Below are 14,253 nucleotides of genomic sequence, written 5' to 3' on the forward strand. Positions count from 1 at the left end.
CATTACTCGTTTAATGTGCTATATAGGTCACATAGTCGCACCAATATTCAGCCGTTTCATAGACGTCTCGTTATTTACACAAACGTAGGAACTAAATCCCTGAGCCTATCACTGCTACTTCCTCGGCGAGAAACGCTTATTACAGAAAATTTAGACTAAACGAAGGTTCCACCGAGATTCGAACTCGGATCGCTGGATTCAGAGTCCAGAGTGCTAACCGTTACACCATGGAACCAGACAGGAGCATGGGACTCGTAAATACACTTAGCAGTACTCTGACATAATTCAGACACTTCCTACTTGCATTTTTTAACCTAATTGATACGATCGAGCATTATAAAACTTAATCTGGGCAATGTTTGCAGTTGCAGCCGATGGCTGCATTTCTGTGCGTCTATATGGCCGCGCTGAGTAGCTGTGTGTGGAAACGAAAGACAGGGACGGAGCTAAAGCAATCAGTACGAATAACAAAGTAAGCAGAGCCTCTGGTAGCTCAGTTGGTAGAGCGGTGGACTGTAGTGGAGGATTCACAGTTATCCATAGGTCGCTGGTTCAAATCCGGCCCAGAGGACTGTTTTTCTAATCTCACGAGCAAAGAGGCTCCAGAGCATGCCCACTCGGTCAGAACCTCCCTATGTTTTAAACCTATTTTAAAGGAAATTCATTTGCTCAGCTTGTAATAGCTAGTTGATAATCATGGGATTCTTAGCCTCCGTAGGTTAATGATAATTCTTCGAATTATCTTAAAATTGCTTGCTCTTACAGGCATTACTCGTTTAATGTGCTATATAGGTCACATAGTCGCACCAATATTCAGCCGTTTCATAGACGTCTCGTTATTTACACAAACGTAGGAACTAAATCCCTGAGCCTATCACTGCTACTTCCTCGGCGAGAAACGCTTATTACAGAAAATTTAGACTAAACGAAGGTTCCACCGAGATTCGAACTCGGATCGCTGGATTCAGAGTCCAGAGTGCTAACCGTTACACCATGGAACCAGACAGGAGCATGGGACTCGTAAATACACTTAGCAGTACTCTGACATAATTCAGACACTTCCTACTTGCATTTTTTAACCTAATTGATACGATCGAGCATTATAAAACTTAATCTGGGCAATGTTTGCAGTTGCAGCCGATGGCTGCATTTCTGTGCGTCTATATGGCCGCGCTGAGTAGCTGTGTGTGGAAACGAAAGACAGGGACGGAGCTAAAGCAATCAGTACGAATAACAAAGTAAGCAGAGCCTCTGGTAGCTCAGTTGGTAGAGCGGTGGACTGTAGTGGAGGATTCACAGTTATCCATAGGTCGCTGGTTCAAATCCGGCCCAGAGGACTGTTTTTCTAATCTCACGAGCAAAGAGGCTCCAGAGCATGCCCACTCGGTCAGAACCTCCCTATGTTTTAAACCTATTTTAAAGGAAATTCATTTGCTCAGCTTGTAATAGCTAGTTGATAATCATGGGATTCTTAGCCTCCGTAGGTTAATGATAATTCTTCGAATTATCTTAAAATTGCTTGCTCTTACAGGCATTACTCGTTTAATGTGCTATATAGGTCACATAGTCGCACCAATATTCAGCCGTTTCATAGACGTCTCGTTATTTACACAAACGTAGGAACTAAATCCCTGAGCCTATCACTGCTACTTCCTCGGCGAGAAACGCTTATTACAGAAAATTTAGACTAAACGAAGGTTCCACCGAGATTCGAACTCGGATCGCTGGATTCAGAGTCCAGAGTGCTAACCGTTACACCATGGAACCAGACAGGAGCATGGGACTCGTAAATACACTTAGCAGTACTCTGACATAATTCAGACACTTCCTACTTGCATTTTTTAACCTAATTGATACGATCGAGCATTATAAAACTTAATCTGGGCAATGTTTGCAGTTGCAGCCGATGGCTGCATTTCTGTGCGTCTATATGGCCGCGCTGAGTAGCTGTGTGTGGAAACGAAAGACAGGGACGGAGCTAAAGCAATCAGTACGAATAACAAAGTAAGCAGAGCCTCTGGTAGCTCAGTTGGTAGAGCGGTGGACTGTAGTGGAGGATTCACAGTTATCCATAGGTCGCTGGTTCAAATCCGGCCCAGAGGACTGTTTTTCTAATCTCACGAGCAAAGAGGCTCCAGAGCATGCCCACTCGGTCAGAACCTCCCTATGTTTTAAACCTATTTTAAAGGAAATTCATTTGCTCAGCTTGTAATAGCTAGTTGATAATCATGGGATTCTTAGCCTCCGTAGGTTAATGATAATTCTTCGAATTATCTTAAAATTGCTTGCTCTTACAGGCATTACTCGTTTAATGTGCTATATAGGTCACATAGTCGCACCAATATTCAGCCGTTTCATAGACGTCTCGTTATTTACACAAACGTAGGAACTAAATCCCTGAGCCTATCACTGCTACTTCCTCGGCGAGAAACGCTTATTACAGAAAATTTAGACTAAACGAAGGTTCCACCGAGATTCGAACTCGGATCGCTGGATTCAGAGTCCAGAGTGCTAACCGTTACACCATGGAACCAGACAGGAGCATGGGACTCGTAAATACACTTAGCAGTACTCTGACATAATTCAGACACTTCCTACTTGCATTTTTTAACCTAATTGATACGATCGAGCATTATAAAACTTAATCTGGGCAATGTTTGCAGTTGCAGCCGATGGCTGCATTTCTGTGCGTCTATATGGCCGCGCTGAGTAGCTGTGTGTGGAAACGAAAGACAGGGACGGAGCTAAAGCAATCAGTACGAATAACAAAGTAAGCAGAGCCTCTGGTAGCTCAGTTGGTAGAGCGGTGGACTGTAGTGGAGGATTCACAGTTATCCATAGGTCGCTGGTTCAAATCCGGCCCAGAGGACTGTTTTTCTAATCTCACGAGCAAAGAGGCTCGAGAGCATGCCCACTCGGTCAGAACCTCCCTATGTTTTAAACCTATTTTAAAGGAAATTCATTTGCTCAGCTTGTAATAGCTAGTTGATAATCATGGGATTCTTAGCCTCCGTAGGTTAATGATAATTCTTCGAATTATCTTAAAATTGCTTGCTCTTACAGGCATTACTCGTTTAATGTGCTATATAGGTCACATAGTCGCACCAATATTCAGCCGTTTCATAGACGTCTCGTTATTTACACAAACGTAGGAACTAAATCCCTGAGCCTATCACTGCTACTTCCTCGGCGAGAAACGCTTATTACAGAAAATTTAGACTAAACGAAGGTTCCACCGAGATTCGAACTCGGATCGCTGGATTCAGAGTCCAGAGTGCTAACCGTTACACCATGGAACCAGACAGGAGCATGGGACTCGTAAATACACTTAGCAGTACTCTGACATAATTCAGACACTTCCTACTTGCATTTTTTAACCTAATTGATACGATCGAGCATTATAAAACTTAATCTGGGCAATGTTTGCAGTTGCAGCCGATGGCTGCATTTCTGTGCGTCTATATGGCCGCGCTGAGTAGCTGTGTGTGGAAACGAAAGACAGGGACGGAGCTAAAGCAATCAGTACGAATAACAAAGTAAGCAGAGCCTCTGGTAGCTCAGTTGGTAGAGCGGTGGACTGTAGTGGAGGATTCACAGTTATCCATAGGTCGCTGGTTCAAATCCGGCCCAGAGGACTGTTTTTCTAATCTCACGAGCAAAGAGGCTCCAGAGCATGCCCACTCGGTCAGAACCTCCCTATGTTTTAAACCTATTTTAAAGGAAATTCATTTGCTCAGCTTGTAATAGCTAGTTGATAATCATGGGATTCTTAGCCTCCGTAGGTTAATGATAATTCTTCGAATTATCTTAAAATTGCTTGCTCTTACAGGCATTACTCGTTTAATGTGCTATATAGGTCACATAGTCGCACCAATATTCAGCCGTTTCATAGACGTCTCGTTATTTACACAAACGTAGGAACTAAATCCCTGAGCCTATCACTGCTACTTCCTCGGCGAGAAACGCTTATTACAGAAAATTTAGACTAAACGAAGGTTCCACCGAGATTCGAACTCGGATCGCTGGATTCAGAGTCCAGAGTGCTAACCGTTACACCATGGAACCAGACAGGAGCATGGGACTCGTAAATACACTTAGCAGTACTCTGACATAATTCAGACACTTCCTACTTGCATTTTTTAACCTAATTGATACGATCGAGCATTATAAAACTTAATCTGGGCAATGTTTGCAGTTGCAGCCGATGGCTGCATTTCTGTGCGTCTATATGGCCGCGCTGAGTAGCTGTGTGTGGAAACGAAAGACAGGGACGGAGCTAAAGCAATCAGTACGAATAACAAAGTAAGCAGAGCCTCTGGTAGCTCAGTTGGTAGAGCGGTGGACTGTAGTGGAGGATTCACAGTTATCCATAGGTCGCTGGTTCAAATCCGGCCCAGAGGACTGTTTTTCTAATCTCACGAGCAAAGAGGCTCCAGAGCATGCCCACTCGGTCAGAACCTCCCTATGTTTTAAACCTATTTTAAAGGAAATTCATTTGCTCAGCTTGTAATAGCTAGTTGATAATCATGGGATTCTTAGCCTCCGTAGGTTAATGATAATTCTTCGAATTATCTTAAAATTGCTTGCTCTTACAGGCATTACTCGTTTAATGTGCTATATAGGTCACATAGTCGCACCAATATTCAGCCGTTTCATAGACGTCTCGTTATTTACACAAACGTAGGAACTAAATCCCTGAGCCTATCACTGCTACTTCCTCGGCGAGAAACGCTTATTACAGAAAATTTAGACTAAACGAAGGTTCCACCGAGATTCGAACTCGGATCGCTGGATTCAGAGTCCAGAGTGCTAACCGTTACACCATGGAACCAGACAGGAGCATGGGACTCGTAAATACACTTAGCAGTACTCTGACATAATTCAGACACTTCCTACTTGCATTTTTTAACCTAATTGATACGATCGAGCATTATAAAACTTAATCTGGGCAATGTTTGCAGTTGCAGCCGATGGCTGCATTTCTGTGCGTCTATATGGCCGCGCTGAGTAGCTGTGTGTGGAAACGAAAGACAGGGACGGAGCTAAAGCAATCAGTACGAATAACAAAGTAAGCAGAGCCTCTGGTAGCTCAGTTGGTAGAGCGGTGGACTGTAGTGGAGGATTCACAGTTATCCATAGGTCGCTGGTTCAAATCCGGCCCAGAGGACTGTTTTTCTAATCTCACGAGCAAAGAGGCTCCAGAGCATGCCCACTCGGTCAGAACCTCCCTATGTTTTAAACCTATTTTAAAGGAAATTCATTTGCTCAGCTTGTAATAGCTAGTTGATAATCATGGGATTCTTAGCCTCCGTAGGTTAATGATAATTCTTCGAATTATCTTAAAATTGCTTGCTCTTACAGGCATTACTCGTTTAATGTGCTATATAGGTCACATAGTCGCACCAATATTCAGCCGTTTCATAGACGTCTCGTTATTTACACAAACGTAGGAACTAAATCCCTGAGCCTATCACTGCTACTTCCTCGGCGAGAAACGCTTATTACAGAAAATTTAGACTAAACGAAGGTTCCACCGAGATTCGAACTCGGATCGCTGGATTCAGAGTCCAGAGTGCTAACCGTTACACCATGGAACCAGACAGGAGCATGGGACTCGTAAATACACTTAGCAGTACTCTGACATAATTCAGACACTTCCTACTTGCATTTTTTAACCTAATTGATACGATCGAGCATTATAAAACTTAATCTGGGCAATGTTTGCAGTTGCAGCCGATGGCTGCATTTCTGTGCGTCTATATGGCCGCGCTGAGTAGCTGTGTGTGGAAACGAAAGACAGGGACGGAGCTAAAGCAATCAGTACGAATAACAAAGTAAGCAGAGCCTCTGGTAGCTCAGTTGGTAGAGCGGTGGACTGTAGTGGAGGATTCACAGTTATCCATAGGTCGCTGGTTCAAATCCGGCCCAGAGGACTGTTTTTCTAATCTCACGAGCAAAGAGGCTCCAGAGCATGCCCACTCGGTCAGAACCTCCCTATGTTTTAAACCTATTTTAAAGGAAATTCATTTGCTCAGCTTGTAATAGCTAGTTGATAATCATGGGATTCTTAGCCTCCGTAGGTTAATGATAATTCTTCGAATTATCTTAAAATTGCTTGCTCTTACAGGCATTACTCGTTTAATGTGCTATATAGGTCACATAGTCGCACCAATATTCAGCCGTTTCATAGACGTCTCGTTATTTACACAAACGTAGGAACTAAATCCCTGAGCCTATCACTGCTACTTCCTCGGCGAGAAACGCTTATTACAGAAAATTTAGACTAAACGAAGGTTCCACCGAGATTCGAACTCGGATCGCTGGATTCAGAGCCCAGAGTGCTAACCGTTACACCATGGAACCAGACAGGAGCATGGGACTCGTAAATACACTTAGCAGTACTCTGACATAATTCAGACACTTCCTACTTGCATTTTTTAACCTAATTGATACGATCGAGCATTATAAAACTTAATCTGGGCAATGTTTGCAGTTGCAGCCGATGGCTGCATTTCTGTGCGTCTATATGGCCGCGCTGAGTAGCTGTGTGTGGAAACGAAAGACAGGGACGGAGCTAAAGCAATCAGTACGAATAACAAAGTAAGCAGAGCCTCTGGTAGCTCAGTTGGTAGAGCGGTGGACTGTAGTGGAGGATTCACAGTTATCCATAGGTCGCTGGTTCAAATCCGGCCCAGAGGACTGTTTTTCTAATCTCACGAGCAAAGAGGCTCCAGAGCATGCCCACTCGGTCAGAACCTCCCTATGTTTTAAACCTATTTTAAAGGAAATTCATTTGCTCAGCTTGTAATAGCTAGTTGATAATCATGGGATTCTTAGCCTCCGTAGGTTAATGATAAATCTTCGAATTATCTTAAAATTGCTTGCTCTTACAGGCATTACTCGTTTAATGTGCTATATAGGTCACATAGTCGCACCAATATTCAGCCGTTTCATAGACGTCTCGTTATTTACACAAACGTAGGAACTAAATCCCTGAGCCTATCACTGCTACTTCCTCGGCGAGAAACGCTTATTACAGAAAATTTAGACTAAACGAAGGTTCCACCGAGATTCGAACTCGGATCGCTGGATTCAGAGTCCAGAGTGCTAACCGTTACACCATGGAACCAGACAGGAGCATGGGACTCGTAAATACACTTAGCAGTACTCTGACATAATTCAGACACTTCCTACTTGCATTTTTTAACCTAATTGATACGATCGAGCATTATAAAACTTAATCTGGGCAATGTTTGCAGTTGCAGCCGATGGCTGCATTTCTGTGCGTCTATATGGCCGCGCTGAGTAGCTGTGTGTGGAAACGAAAGACAGGGACGGAGCTAAAGCAATCAGTACGAATAACAAAGTAAGCAGAGCCTCTGGTAGCTCAGTTGGTAGAGCGGTGGACTGTAGTGGAGGATTCACAGTTATCCATAGGTCGCTGGTTCAAATCCGGCCCAGAGGACTGTTTTTCTAATCTCACGAGCAAAGAGGCTCCAGAGCATGCCCACTCGGTCAGAACCTCCCTATGTTTTAAACCTATTTTAAAGGAAATTCATTTGCTCAGCTTGTAATAGCTAGTTGATAATCATGGGATTCTTAGCCTCCGTAGGTTAATGATAATTCTTCGAATTATCTTAAAATTGCTTGCTCTTACAGGCATTACTCGTTTAATGTGCTATATAGGTCACATAGTCGCACCAATATTCAGCCGTTTCATAGACGTCTCGTTATTTACACAAACGTAGGAACTAAATCCCTGAGCCTATCACTGCTACTTCCTCGGCGAGAAACGCTTATTACAGAAAATTTAGACTAAACGAAGGTTCCACCGAGATTCGAACTCGGATCGCTGGATTCAGAGTCCAGAGTGCTAACCGTTACACCATGGAACCAGACAGGAGCATGGGACTCGTAAATACACTTAGCAGTACTCTGACATAATTCAGACACTTCCTACTTGCATTTTTTAACCTAATTGATACGATCGAGCATTATAAAACTTAATCTGGGCAATGTTTGCAGTTGCAGCCGATGGCTGCATTTCTGTGCGTCTATATGGCCGCGCTGAGTAGCTGTGTGTGGAAACGAAAGACAGGGACGGAGCTAAAGCAATCAGTACGAATAACAAAGTAAGCAGAGCCTCTGGTAGCTCAGTTGGTAGAGCGGTGGACTGTAGTGGAGGATTCACAGTTATCCATAGGTCGCTGGTTCAAATCCGGCCCAGAGGACTGTTTTTCTAATCTCACGAGCAAAGAGGCTCCAGAGCATGCCCACTCGGTCAGAACCTCCCTATGTTTTAAACCTATTTTAAAGGAAATTCATTTGCTCAGCTTGTAATAGCTAGTTGATAATCATGGGATTCTTAGCCTCCGTAGGTTAATGATAATTCTTCGAATTATCTTAAAATTGCTTGCTCTTACAGGCATTACTCGTTTAATGTGCTATATAGGTCACATAGTCGCACCAATATTCAGCCGTTTCATAGACGTCTCGTTATTTACACAAACGTAGGAACTAAATCCCTGAGCCTATCACTGCTACTTCCTCGGCGAGAAACGCTTATTACAGAAAATTTAGACTAAACGAAGGTTCCACCGAGATTCGAACTCGGATCGCTGGATTCAGAGTCCAGAGTGCTAACCGTTACACCATGGAACCAGACAGGAGCATGGGACTCGTAAATACACTTAGCAGTACTCTGACATAATTCAGACACTTCCTACTTGCATTTTTTAACCTAATTGATACGATCGAGCATTATAAAACTTAATCTGGGCAATGTTTGCAGTTGCAGCCGATGGCTGCATTTCTGTGCGTCTATATGGCCGCGCTGAGTAGCTGTGTGTGGAAACGAAAGACAGGGACGGAGCTAAAGCAATCAGTACGAATAACAAAGTAAGCAGAGCCTCTGGTAGCTCAGTTGGTAGAGCGGTGGACTGTAGTGGAGGATTCACAGTTATCCATAGGTCGCTGGTTCAAATCCGGCCCAGAGGACTGTTTTTCTAATCTCACGAGCAAAGAGGCTCCAGAGCATGCCCACTCGGTCAGAACCTCCCTATGTTTTAAACCTATTTTAAAGGAAATTCATTTGCTCAGCTTGTAATAGCTAGTTGATAATCATGGGATTCTTAGCCTCCGTAGGTTAATGATAATTCTTCGAATTATCTTAAAATTGCTTGCTCTTACAGGCATTACTCGTTTAATGTGCTATATAGGTCACATAGTCGCACCAATATTCAGCCGTTTCATAGACGTCTCGTTATTTACACAAACGTAGGAACTAAATCCCTGAGCCTATCACTGCTACTTCCTCGGCGAGAAACGCTTATTACAGAAAATTTAGACTAAACGAAGGTTCCACCGAGATTCGAACTCGGATCGCTGGATTCAGAGTCCAGAGTGCTAACCGTTACACCATGGAACCAGACAGGAGCATGGGACTCGTAAATACACTTAGCAGTACTCTGACATAATTCAGACACTTCCTACTTGCATTTTTTAACCTAATTGATACGATCGAGCATTATAAAACTTAATCTGGGCAATGTTTGCAGTTGCAGCCGATGGCTGCATTTCTGTGCGTCTATATGGCCGCGCTGAGTAGCTGTGTGTGGAAACGAAAGACAGGGACGGAGCTAAAGCAATCAGTACGAATAACAAAGTAAGCAGAGCCTCTGGTAGCTCAGTTGGTAGAGCGGTGGACTGTAGTGGAGGATTCACAGTTATCCATAGGTCGCTGGTTCAAATCCGGCCCAGAGGACTGTTTTTCTAATCTCACGAGCAAAGAGGCTCCAGAGCATGCCCACTCGGTCAGAACCTCCCTATGTTTTAAACCTATTTTAAAGGAAATTCATTTGCTCAGCTTGTAATAGCTAGTTGATAATCATGGGATTCTTAGCCTCCGTAGGTTAATGATAATTCTTCGAATTATCTTAAAATTGCTTTCTCTTACAGGCATTACTCGTTTAATGTGCTATATAGGTCACATAGTCGCACCAATATTCAGCCGTTTCATAGACGTCTCGTTATTTACACAAACGTAGGAACTAAATCCCTGAGCCTATCACTGCTACTTCCTCGGCGAGAAACGCTTATTACAGAAAATTTAGACTAAACGAAGGTTCCACCGAGATTCGAACTCGGATCGCTGGATTCAGAGTCCAGAGTGCTAACCGTTACACCATGGAACCAGACAGGAGCATGGGACTCGTAAATACACTTAGCAGTACTCTGACATAATTCAGACACTTCCTACTTGCATTTTTTAACCTAATTGATACGATCGAGCATTATAAAACTTAATCTGGGCAATGTTTGCAGTTGCAGCCGATGGCTGCATTTCTGTGCGTCTATATGGCCGCGCTGAGTAGCTGTGTGTGGAAACGAAAGACAGGGACGGAGCTAAAGCAATCAGTACGAATAACAAAGTAAGCAGAGCCTCTGGTAGCTCAGTTGGTAGAGCGGTGGACTGTAGTGGAGGATTCACAGTTATCCATAGGTCGCTGGTTCAAATCCGGCCCAGAGGACTGTTTTTCTAATCTCACGAGCAAAGAGGCTCCAGAGCATGCCCACTCGGTCAGAACCTCCCTATGTTTTAAACCTATTTTAAAGGAAATTCATTTGCTCAGCTTGTAATAGCTAGTTGATAATCATGGGATTCTTAGCCTCCGTAGGTTAATGATAATTCTTCGAATTATCTTAAAATTGCTTGCTCTTACAGGCATTACTCGTTTAATGTGCTATATAGGTCACATAGTCGCACCAATATTCAGCCGTTTCATAGACGTCTCGTTATTTACACAAACGTAGGAACTAAATCCCTGAGCCTATCACTGCTACTTCCTCGGCGAGAAACGCTTATTACAGAAAATTTAGACTAAACGAAGGTTCCACCGAGATTCGAACTCGGATCGCTGGATTCAGAGTCCAGAGTGCTAACCGTTACACCATGGAACCAGACAGGAGCATGGGACTCGTAAATACACTTAGCAGTACTCTGACATAATTCAGACACTTCCTACTTGCATTTTTTAACCTAATTGATACGATCGAGCATTATAAAACTTAATCTGGGCAATGTTTGCAGTTGCAGCCGATGGCTGCATTTCTGTGCGTCTATATGGCCGCGCTGAGTAGCTGTGTGTGGAAACGAAAGACAGGGACGGAGCTAAAGCAATCAGTACGAATAACAAAGTAAGCAGAGCCTCTGGTAGCTCAGTTGGTAGAGCGGTGGACTGTAGTGGAGGATTCACAGTTATCCATAGGTCGCTGGTTCAAATCCGGCCCAGAGGACTGTTTTTCTAATCTCACGAGCAAAGAGGCTCCAGAGCATGCCCACTCGGTCAGAACCTCCCTATGTTTTAAACCTATTTTAAAGGAAATTCATTTGCTCAGCTTGTAATAGCTAGTTGATAATCATGGGATTCTTAGCCTCCGTAGGTTAATGATAATTCTTCGAATTATCTTAAAATTGCTTGCTCTTACAGGCATTACTCGTTTAATGTGCTATATAGGTCACATAGTCGCACCAATATTCAGCCGTTTCATAGACGTCTCGTTATTTACACAAACGTAGGAACTAAATCCCTGAGCCTATCACTGCTACTTCCTCGGCGAGAAACGCTTATTACAGAAAATTTAGACTAAACGAAGGTTCCACCGAGATTCGAACTCGGATCGCTGGATTCAGAGTCCAGAGTGCTAACCGTTACACCATGGAACCAGACAGGAGCATGGGACTCGTAAATACACTTAGCAGTACTCTGACATAATTCAGACACTTCCTACTTGCATTTTTTAACCTAATTGATACGATCGAGCATTATAAAACTTAATCTGGGCAATGTTTGCAGTTGCAGCCGATGGCTGCATTTCTGTGCGTCTATATGGCCGCGCTGAGTAGCTGTGTGTGGAAACGAAAGACAGGGACGGAGCTAAAGCAATCAGTACGAATAACAAAGTAAGCAGAGCCTCTGGTAGCTCAGTTGGTAGAGCGGTGGACTGTAGTGGAGGATTCACAGTTATCCATAGGTCGCTGGTTCAAATCCGGCCCAGAGGACTGTTTTTCTAATCTCACGAGCAAAGAGGCTCCAGAGCATGCCCACTCGGTCAGAACCTCCCTATGTTTTAAACCTATTTTAAAGGAAATTCATTTGCTCAGCTTGTAATAGCTAGTTGATAATCATGGGATTCTTAGCCTCCGTAGGTTAATGATAAATCTTCGAATTATCTTAAAATTGCTTGCTCTTACAGGCATTACTCGTTTAATGTGCTATATAGGTCACATAGTCGCACCAATATTCAGCCGTTTCATAGACGTCTCGTTATTTACACAAACGTAGGAACTAAATCCCTGAGCCTATCACTGCTACTTCCTCGGCGAGAAACGCTTATTACAGAAAATTTAGACTAAACGAAGGTTCCACCGAGATTCGAACTCGGATCGCTGGATTCAGAGTCCAGAGTGCTAACCGTTACACCATGGAACCAGACAGGAGCATGGGACTCGTAAATACACTTAGCAGTACTCTGACATAATTCAGACACTTCCTACTTGCATTTTTTAACCTAATTGATACGATCGAGCATTATAAAACTTAATCTGGGCAATGTTTGCAGTTGCAGCCGATGGCTGCATTTCTGTGCGTCTATATGGCCGCGCTGAGTAGCTGTGTGTGGAAACGAAAGACAGGGACGGAGCTAAAGCAATCAGTACGAATAACAAAGTAAGCAGAGCCTCTGGTAGCTCAGTTGGTAGAGCGGTGGACTGTAGTGGAGGATTCACAGTTATCCATAGGTCGCTGGTTCAAATCCGGCCCAGAGGACTGTTTTTCTAATCTCACGAGCAAAGAGGCTCCAGAGCATGCCCACTCGGTCAGAACCTCCCTATGTTTTAAACCTATTTTAAAGGAAATTCATTTGCTCAGCTTGTAATAGCTAGTTGATAATCATGGGATTCTTAGCCTCCGTAGGTTAATGATAATTCTTCGAATTATCTTAAAATTGCTTGCTCTTACAGGCATTACTCGTTTAATGTGCTATATAGGTCACATAGTCGCACCAATATTCAGCCGTTTCATAGACGTCTCGTTATTTACACAAACGTAGGAACTAAATCCCTGAGCCTATCACTGCTACTTCCTCGGCGAGAAACGCTTATTACAGAAAATTTAGACTAAACGAAGGTTCCACCGAGATTCGAACTCGGATCGCTGGATTCAGAGTCCAGAGTGCTAACCGTTACACCATGGAACCAGACAGGAGCATGGGACTCGTAAATACACTTAGCAGTACTCTGACATAATTCAGACACTTCCTACTTGCATTTTTTAACCTAATTGATACGATCGAGCATTATAAAACTTAATCTGGGCAATGTTTGCAGTTGCAGCCGATGGCTGCATTTCTGTGCGTCTATATGGCCGCGCTGAGTAGCTGTGTGTGGAAACGAAAGACAGGGACGGAGCTAAAGCAATCAGTACGAATAACAAAGTAAGCAGAGCCTCTGGTAGCTCAGTTGGTAGAGCGGTGGACTGTAGTGGAGGATTCACAGTTATCCATAGGTCGCTGGTTCAAATCCGGCCCAGAGGACTGTTTTTCTAATCTCACGAGCAAAGAGGCTCCAGAGCATGCCCACTCGGTCAGAACCTCCATATGTTTTAAACCTATTTTAAAGGAAATTCATTTGCTCAGCTTGTAATAGCTAGTTGATAATCATGGGATTCTTAGCCTCCGTAGGTTAATGATAAATCTTCGAATTATCTTAAAATTGCTTGCTCTTACAGGCATTACTCGTTTAATGTGCTATATAGGTCACATAGTCGCACCAATATTCAGCCGTTTCATAGACGTCTCGTTATTTACACAAACGTAGGAACTAAATCCCTGAGCCTATCACTGCTACTTCCTCGGCGAGAAACGCTTATTACAGAAAATTTAGACTAAACGAAGGTTCCACCGAGATTCGAACTCGGATCGCTGGATTCAGAGTCCAGAGTGCTAACCGTTACACCATGGAACCAGACAGGAGCATGGGACTCGTAAATACACTTAGCAGTACTCTGACATAATTCAGACACTTCCTACTTGCATTTTTTAACCTAATTGATACGATCGAGCATTATAAAACTTAATCTGGGCAATGTTTGCAGTTGCAGCCGATGGCTGCATTTCTGTGCGTCTATATGGCCGCGCTGAGTAGCTGTGTGTGGAAACGAAAGACAGGGACGGAGCTAAAGCAATCAGTACGAA

General features: G+C 43.5%; 37 non-coding genes across 37 annotated transcripts; 18 read left to right on the forward strand and 19 right to left on the reverse strand.

Moving 5' to 3' along the window:
• Window positions 1-163: 163 nt before the first annotated feature.
• On the reverse strand, window positions 164-235 carry Trnaq-cug (transfer RNA glutamine (anticodon CUG)). The gene has a single exon. It is a non-coding gene; the product is annotated as a tRNA-Gln (tRNA).
• A 247-nt stretch (window positions 236-482) lies between these two features.
• On the forward strand, window positions 483-571 carry Trnay-gua (transfer RNA tyrosine (anticodon GUA)). Its single transcript is given in 2 exon segments — window positions 483-519; window positions 536-571. It is a non-coding gene; the product is annotated as a tRNA-Tyr (tRNA).
• A 358-nt stretch (window positions 572-929) lies between these two features.
• Trnaq-cug (transfer RNA glutamine (anticodon CUG)) lies at window positions 930-1,001 on the reverse strand. Its single transcript has one exon. It is a non-coding gene; the product is annotated as a tRNA-Gln (tRNA).
• Window positions 1,002-1,248: 247 nt separating this feature from the next.
• Window positions 1,249-1,337, forward strand: Trnay-gua (transfer RNA tyrosine (anticodon GUA)). Its single transcript is given in 2 exon segments — window positions 1,249-1,285; window positions 1,302-1,337. It is a non-coding gene; the product is annotated as a tRNA-Tyr (tRNA).
• Window positions 1,338-1,695: 358 nt separating this feature from the next.
• Trnaq-cug (transfer RNA glutamine (anticodon CUG)) lies at window positions 1,696-1,767 on the reverse strand. The gene has a single exon. It is a non-coding gene; the product is annotated as a tRNA-Gln (tRNA).
• A 247-nt stretch (window positions 1,768-2,014) lies between these two features.
• On the forward strand, window positions 2,015-2,103 carry Trnay-gua (transfer RNA tyrosine (anticodon GUA)). The gene is given in 2 exon segments: window positions 2,015-2,051; window positions 2,068-2,103. It is a non-coding gene; the product is annotated as a tRNA-Tyr (tRNA).
• Window positions 2,104-2,461: 358 nt separating this feature from the next.
• On the reverse strand, window positions 2,462-2,533 carry Trnaq-cug (transfer RNA glutamine (anticodon CUG)). The gene has a single exon. It is a non-coding gene; the product is annotated as a tRNA-Gln (tRNA).
• Window positions 2,534-2,780: 247 nt separating this feature from the next.
• On the forward strand, window positions 2,781-2,869 carry Trnay-gua (transfer RNA tyrosine (anticodon GUA)). The gene is given in 2 exon segments: window positions 2,781-2,817; window positions 2,834-2,869. It is a non-coding gene; the product is annotated as a tRNA-Tyr (tRNA).
• A 358-nt stretch (window positions 2,870-3,227) lies between these two features.
• Window positions 3,228-3,299, reverse strand: Trnaq-cug (transfer RNA glutamine (anticodon CUG)). The gene has a single exon. It is a non-coding gene; the product is annotated as a tRNA-Gln (tRNA).
• Window positions 3,300-3,546: 247 nt separating this feature from the next.
• On the forward strand, window positions 3,547-3,635 carry Trnay-gua (transfer RNA tyrosine (anticodon GUA)). Its single transcript is given in 2 exon segments — window positions 3,547-3,583; window positions 3,600-3,635. It is a non-coding gene; the product is annotated as a tRNA-Tyr (tRNA).
• A 358-nt stretch (window positions 3,636-3,993) lies between these two features.
• Trnaq-cug (transfer RNA glutamine (anticodon CUG)) lies at window positions 3,994-4,065 on the reverse strand. Its single transcript has one exon. It is a non-coding gene; the product is annotated as a tRNA-Gln (tRNA).
• Window positions 4,066-4,312: 247 nt separating this feature from the next.
• On the forward strand, window positions 4,313-4,401 carry Trnay-gua (transfer RNA tyrosine (anticodon GUA)). Its single transcript is given in 2 exon segments — window positions 4,313-4,349; window positions 4,366-4,401. It is a non-coding gene; the product is annotated as a tRNA-Tyr (tRNA).
• A 358-nt stretch (window positions 4,402-4,759) lies between these two features.
• Window positions 4,760-4,831, reverse strand: Trnaq-cug (transfer RNA glutamine (anticodon CUG)). Its single transcript has one exon. It is a non-coding gene; the product is annotated as a tRNA-Gln (tRNA).
• Window positions 4,832-5,078: 247 nt separating this feature from the next.
• Window positions 5,079-5,167, forward strand: Trnay-gua (transfer RNA tyrosine (anticodon GUA)). The gene is given in 2 exon segments: window positions 5,079-5,115; window positions 5,132-5,167. It is a non-coding gene; the product is annotated as a tRNA-Tyr (tRNA).
• A 358-nt stretch (window positions 5,168-5,525) lies between these two features.
• On the reverse strand, window positions 5,526-5,597 carry Trnaq-cug (transfer RNA glutamine (anticodon CUG)). The gene has a single exon. It is a non-coding gene; the product is annotated as a tRNA-Gln (tRNA).
• A 247-nt stretch (window positions 5,598-5,844) lies between these two features.
• On the forward strand, window positions 5,845-5,933 carry Trnay-gua (transfer RNA tyrosine (anticodon GUA)). The gene is given in 2 exon segments: window positions 5,845-5,881; window positions 5,898-5,933. It is a non-coding gene; the product is annotated as a tRNA-Tyr (tRNA).
• Window positions 5,934-6,291: 358 nt separating this feature from the next.
• On the reverse strand, window positions 6,292-6,363 carry Trnaq-cug (transfer RNA glutamine (anticodon CUG)). Its single transcript has one exon. It is a non-coding gene; the product is annotated as a tRNA-Gln (tRNA).
• Window positions 6,364-6,610: 247 nt separating this feature from the next.
• Trnay-gua (transfer RNA tyrosine (anticodon GUA)) lies at window positions 6,611-6,699 on the forward strand. Its single transcript is given in 2 exon segments — window positions 6,611-6,647; window positions 6,664-6,699. It is a non-coding gene; the product is annotated as a tRNA-Tyr (tRNA).
• Window positions 6,700-7,057: 358 nt separating this feature from the next.
• Trnaq-cug (transfer RNA glutamine (anticodon CUG)) lies at window positions 7,058-7,129 on the reverse strand. The gene has a single exon. It is a non-coding gene; the product is annotated as a tRNA-Gln (tRNA).
• Window positions 7,130-7,376: 247 nt separating this feature from the next.
• Window positions 7,377-7,465, forward strand: Trnay-gua (transfer RNA tyrosine (anticodon GUA)). The gene is given in 2 exon segments: window positions 7,377-7,413; window positions 7,430-7,465. It is a non-coding gene; the product is annotated as a tRNA-Tyr (tRNA).
• Window positions 7,466-7,823: 358 nt separating this feature from the next.
• Trnaq-cug (transfer RNA glutamine (anticodon CUG)) lies at window positions 7,824-7,895 on the reverse strand. Its single transcript has one exon. It is a non-coding gene; the product is annotated as a tRNA-Gln (tRNA).
• Window positions 7,896-8,142: 247 nt separating this feature from the next.
• Window positions 8,143-8,231, forward strand: Trnay-gua (transfer RNA tyrosine (anticodon GUA)). Its single transcript is given in 2 exon segments — window positions 8,143-8,179; window positions 8,196-8,231. It is a non-coding gene; the product is annotated as a tRNA-Tyr (tRNA).
• A 358-nt stretch (window positions 8,232-8,589) lies between these two features.
• Trnaq-cug (transfer RNA glutamine (anticodon CUG)) lies at window positions 8,590-8,661 on the reverse strand. The gene has a single exon. It is a non-coding gene; the product is annotated as a tRNA-Gln (tRNA).
• A 247-nt stretch (window positions 8,662-8,908) lies between these two features.
• Trnay-gua (transfer RNA tyrosine (anticodon GUA)) lies at window positions 8,909-8,997 on the forward strand. The gene is given in 2 exon segments: window positions 8,909-8,945; window positions 8,962-8,997. It is a non-coding gene; the product is annotated as a tRNA-Tyr (tRNA).
• A 358-nt stretch (window positions 8,998-9,355) lies between these two features.
• On the reverse strand, window positions 9,356-9,427 carry Trnaq-cug (transfer RNA glutamine (anticodon CUG)). The gene has a single exon. It is a non-coding gene; the product is annotated as a tRNA-Gln (tRNA).
• Window positions 9,428-9,674: 247 nt separating this feature from the next.
• Window positions 9,675-9,763, forward strand: Trnay-gua (transfer RNA tyrosine (anticodon GUA)). The gene is given in 2 exon segments: window positions 9,675-9,711; window positions 9,728-9,763. It is a non-coding gene; the product is annotated as a tRNA-Tyr (tRNA).
• Window positions 9,764-10,121: 358 nt separating this feature from the next.
• Window positions 10,122-10,193, reverse strand: Trnaq-cug (transfer RNA glutamine (anticodon CUG)). The gene has a single exon. It is a non-coding gene; the product is annotated as a tRNA-Gln (tRNA).
• A 247-nt stretch (window positions 10,194-10,440) lies between these two features.
• Window positions 10,441-10,529, forward strand: Trnay-gua (transfer RNA tyrosine (anticodon GUA)). Its single transcript is given in 2 exon segments — window positions 10,441-10,477; window positions 10,494-10,529. It is a non-coding gene; the product is annotated as a tRNA-Tyr (tRNA).
• Window positions 10,530-10,887: 358 nt separating this feature from the next.
• Trnaq-cug (transfer RNA glutamine (anticodon CUG)) lies at window positions 10,888-10,959 on the reverse strand. Its single transcript has one exon. It is a non-coding gene; the product is annotated as a tRNA-Gln (tRNA).
• Window positions 10,960-11,206: 247 nt separating this feature from the next.
• Window positions 11,207-11,295, forward strand: Trnay-gua (transfer RNA tyrosine (anticodon GUA)). Its single transcript is given in 2 exon segments — window positions 11,207-11,243; window positions 11,260-11,295. It is a non-coding gene; the product is annotated as a tRNA-Tyr (tRNA).
• A 358-nt stretch (window positions 11,296-11,653) lies between these two features.
• On the reverse strand, window positions 11,654-11,725 carry Trnaq-cug (transfer RNA glutamine (anticodon CUG)). Its single transcript has one exon. It is a non-coding gene; the product is annotated as a tRNA-Gln (tRNA).
• A 247-nt stretch (window positions 11,726-11,972) lies between these two features.
• On the forward strand, window positions 11,973-12,061 carry Trnay-gua (transfer RNA tyrosine (anticodon GUA)). The gene is given in 2 exon segments: window positions 11,973-12,009; window positions 12,026-12,061. It is a non-coding gene; the product is annotated as a tRNA-Tyr (tRNA).
• A 358-nt stretch (window positions 12,062-12,419) lies between these two features.
• Window positions 12,420-12,491, reverse strand: Trnaq-cug (transfer RNA glutamine (anticodon CUG)). The gene has a single exon. It is a non-coding gene; the product is annotated as a tRNA-Gln (tRNA).
• Window positions 12,492-12,738: 247 nt separating this feature from the next.
• On the forward strand, window positions 12,739-12,827 carry Trnay-gua (transfer RNA tyrosine (anticodon GUA)). Its single transcript is given in 2 exon segments — window positions 12,739-12,775; window positions 12,792-12,827. It is a non-coding gene; the product is annotated as a tRNA-Tyr (tRNA).
• Window positions 12,828-13,185: 358 nt separating this feature from the next.
• On the reverse strand, window positions 13,186-13,257 carry Trnaq-cug (transfer RNA glutamine (anticodon CUG)). Its single transcript has one exon. It is a non-coding gene; the product is annotated as a tRNA-Gln (tRNA).
• Window positions 13,258-13,504: 247 nt separating this feature from the next.
• Trnay-gua (transfer RNA tyrosine (anticodon GUA)) lies at window positions 13,505-13,593 on the forward strand. Its single transcript is given in 2 exon segments — window positions 13,505-13,541; window positions 13,558-13,593. It is a non-coding gene; the product is annotated as a tRNA-Tyr (tRNA).
• Window positions 13,594-13,951: 358 nt separating this feature from the next.
• Window positions 13,952-14,023, reverse strand: Trnaq-cug (transfer RNA glutamine (anticodon CUG)). Its single transcript has one exon. It is a non-coding gene; the product is annotated as a tRNA-Gln (tRNA).
• Window positions 14,024-14,253: the final 230 nt, after the last annotated feature.

Source organism: Schistocerca cancellata, chromosome 2 (genome assembly GCF_023864275.1).
Source record: "Schistocerca cancellata isolate TAMUIC-IGC-003103 chromosome 2, iqSchCanc2.1, whole genome shotgun sequence".
Taxonomy (NCBI): Eukaryota; Metazoa; Arthropoda; class Insecta; order Orthoptera; family Acrididae; genus Schistocerca; species Schistocerca cancellata.